The sequence below is a fragment of the Triticum aestivum genome, chromosome 7D (genome assembly GCF_018294505.1).
Source record: "Triticum aestivum cultivar Chinese Spring chromosome 7D, IWGSC CS RefSeq v2.1, whole genome shotgun sequence".
NCBI classification, from domain to species: Eukaryota; Viridiplantae; Streptophyta; class Magnoliopsida; order Poales; family Poaceae; genus Triticum; species Triticum aestivum.
In genome coordinates this window covers 65,210,962-65,214,592 of record NC_057814.1, presented here as the reverse complement: position 1 = coordinate 65,214,592, position 3,631 = coordinate 65,210,962, and the positions used below count along the sequence as shown (strand labels likewise).

Below are 3,631 nucleotides of genomic sequence, written 5' to 3'. Positions count from 1 at the left end.
AACCAATAAGTCCCTGGAAACAAACAGGGTCTAATTAAGGGCGACCAGCAGGTCGGCAACCATTTTTTTGTTGTACGATTGGGAAAAGCAAAGCCCCGGCCTGGTCGGCAACCATGTGTCGCCACGTTACGGATCGATGCATGCGATCATCACAGGTAGTGCGGTTGGTCGCATCTCCGTCAGCTTTCAATTCGCTCCCGATCTGCAGGGTTGGGGCCGGACATCGATCAGCCATGGCAGCGCCGGCAAACGCCATATATATGCACGCGACGTGCACTGCGAGGGTGTGCCAAGTAAACGCAGCGCGAAGCTCTAGCTAGTGTGTATCCATCATGGCCGTCACGGGCAGAGGCATCGCCGGCGTTGCACCCTTTGTCGTCCTCTCGTGCTGCCTGGTGGCTGCGCTTGAAGCGGCCGGCGGCGGCGGGGCCGGGTGCACGGACTCCGCGGTACAACGCCATCTTCAACCTGGGCGACTCGACGTCGGACACCGGCAACATCTGCCCCCGAGGCCGGCACGAGCCGGCCGGCGTGCTGGGCATCTTCGCCCGTATCCCCTACGGCATCACCTACTTCCGCAAGCCCAGCTGCCGCTGCTGCGACGGCCGCCTCAACGTCGACTTCCTCGGTAACCACGTCGTCACGATCGACGACACCCTGTTACACTGCCACGTACTACTGTGGTTAATCTAACTGCATGCACACGCAGCGCAAGCGCTTGGGCTACCGCTCCTCCCGCCGTCCAAGGCGCGCGGGGAGGACTTCCGGCGAGGCGCCAACATGGCAATGATCGGCGGCACCGCGCGCGACTACAGCGGCAGCAGCATGTTCACCGGCTACGGCGTGCACCTCGACGGCTCCATGGACAGCCAGATGGACGCTCTCCTCCGACTGCTGCCTTCCATCTGCGGAACACCGCAGAGTAATATCGATCATTCACATCGGATCGACCATTCGATCGATTCATTTGCGCATGCACATGCGATGATGATGTCTTTTCCTAGCTCGATCGGTGCAATAACAACTACGAAGTTTAATTTTGTGCATGTGCGCGTGTATATAGGTTGCAAGGAGTATTTGGCCAAGTCGCTGTTCGTGTTTCGATCGGCTGGGGGAGAACGACTACAACATCCAGATGGTGAATGGGTCCACGGTAGATGAGGCAAGAAAGAGCATACCCAGCATAGTCAACACCATCACATATGGCATAGAGGTAACCGCAAAGGCTAAAACTTGTCAGTTTTACCTGAACATGCATATATCCTTTTCATTGATATACACTTCCAAAATAACTATTTGTTTTTTTCTCGACAAAAGGGATTACCCCGGCCTCTGCATCACATGATGCACACATCCATTTTATTAAACGTGGGTCAAGTTCAAGTTACTTCCAAAATATTTATTTTTCTAATGTCTTGGTCTGAAACAAAACGGTATCTGGAGCACAAAGAATAACTCGCAAATGGAGAAGTGACAAGTGTATATGTCAACCAACAAATAAAATATCCACTTAGTGAACTTTGCACCTAACATACTTATGTTCCAAACTAACATGTCATGCAGAAATTAATCACTCTCGGCGCAGTTGACATCGTGGTTTCAAACGTTGCTCCCATGGGGTGCTACCCGCTATACCTGAACTTCTTCGAGAGCCCTGACAAGGGTGACTACGACGAGTATGGGTGCCTGAGAAACCACAACGCCTTGTTTGATAGCCACAACTCTTTCCTCAAGAACGGGCTCAAGAAGCTTCAAAAGAAGCATCAACACACAAGGATCATGCATGCCGACCTTGCAGGCCACGTCTACCAAATGGTGCAGGATCCCCAAAAGTTTGGTGAGTTTCATTTGACAATTGTGCTTGCAAAAGGAGTGTTTCATTCTTTTTAGTAAAACAGATATAGGTTAGGGTACGTAATGGTGCTAACTTAGTGATGGCATGTAGATAAAGAAACAAAAATAAGTCTTGTCTTCTCTTAGTTAAGAGATGGTCACTTACAAAGAAGATAAGGCATTATCTTACAAGATGTCTTCTCTTACTCACATGTTTTCTTATTTTATTTTCAATCACCCATGAATTTCATGACCTCATAACATTAATTTTAAAGATAATACTAAGAGATAATCAATTGTATAAGATGTTTTATTGATTTATCTATATGATATACAATACATCAAAAAGACCGCCTTGTCAACCACTAGGCATGTCCTTAGGAACTTCAACCAGAAACAACTCTCACCTTGCACCTCAATAGACCACCACCAGACCATTCGCACTTTTGTGTAGTACAGTTATAACTTTTGGTTTAGTTTAATTGCACTTTTTTCGTAAGTACACCTTTGTTCAATGGTTTCGTATTTCTGAAATCCAAACAAAAATCATCGGTTGTTTTCAATGGTTTCGTATTAGGCTGAAAGTAAAACCGCGAACCTAAATATGCCACCCAATGTTCAGTTTGATCTATTTCTTTCATGCAGGCTTTGGGATTGGGACCATACTTATGGGATGTTGCGGAAAGGCCAATGCGCCAAACGGATTTGATCTGCTCGCAATGTGCGGGATGGATGGCTCGAGCGTCTGCCATGACCCGGGGAGCCACCTAACCTGGGACGGTATGCACCTTAGCGACGCTGCCAACAAACGGATCACCGAGGGCTGGCTAAGCGGCATGTACTGCAACCCACCGATTCTGCAGTGAAGCTCCTTGCCGAAATGCGTACATAGATACACGTACACACGGGATATAGAACTATGCGCACATGTATTAGGGAAATATACTAATATGTACCCCAAAATTTGAAATAATATTGAAATATGTTATATTATTTGTGGGGTTAGATGCATCTTGTATTTGTAAAGTGTTAAGAATATAGTTGTATTTTTATAAAGTATTAAGAATAGAGTTGTATTTGTATGAGGCATAGATGTTATGCAGATTCTAATAAAAATGGCACACCATGTTGATTTGATTAGAGGGGTAGTGCCTAATCTTATTGCGTTTTTTAACAATACAATATGCGGCAGACAATGTTTTTTTTCTCTTGGAAGCCTATGTTTGAACATAGAAAAACCATCTTAATTGCATAGCCTATATATATGTACATAGACAACCTTTGAAATATTTTTCAATTTCCAGTACATAGAAAAAGGCTATGCAATTAAGATGGGAAATTTGTAGAGAAAAAAGATGAAGTTTTTGACAAGTATCTTTTCTCTCTCTAAAAAGGTTATGCAATTAAGATGAGTATGTATTTAGAATATTTCTACATACTCATCTTAAGAGTTTTTGACAAGTGTCTGCTAACGGACAGTGTGTTCAATTTGGGGTATGCTGTTGGAGATGCCCTTAAATAGAATTCCCTCCGCCGGAGGGAGTACCTTAAGGCCTCATTTGGTTGCACAGAATCCCTCCGGGATCCCCGCTTATTCCCCGGGTGAAGAAAGCACGGGTCAAATCGAACCGGGGAAATCCACAGCGACATTTGGACGCATCCGTTCCGGAGGGATCCATCCCCGACCCGCGTCGTTTCCCCGGGGAAACGATCCACGCCTCCAGCGGTCGGGGAGAAAAACCACGGCTCGAGCGAGACCGCGAGCGTAGCGACCGAAAGGCGACGGCGAGCCAGATCT

The 3,631-nt window shown here is 46.5% G+C and overlaps 1 pseudogene; it reads left to right on the top strand.

Moving 5' to 3' along the window:
• The first annotated feature begins 310 nt into the window (after window positions 1-310).
• On the top strand, window positions 311-2,949 carry LOC123169833 (GDSL esterase/lipase At1g28670-like; annotated as a pseudogene).
• Window positions 2,950-3,631: the final 682 nt, after the last annotated feature.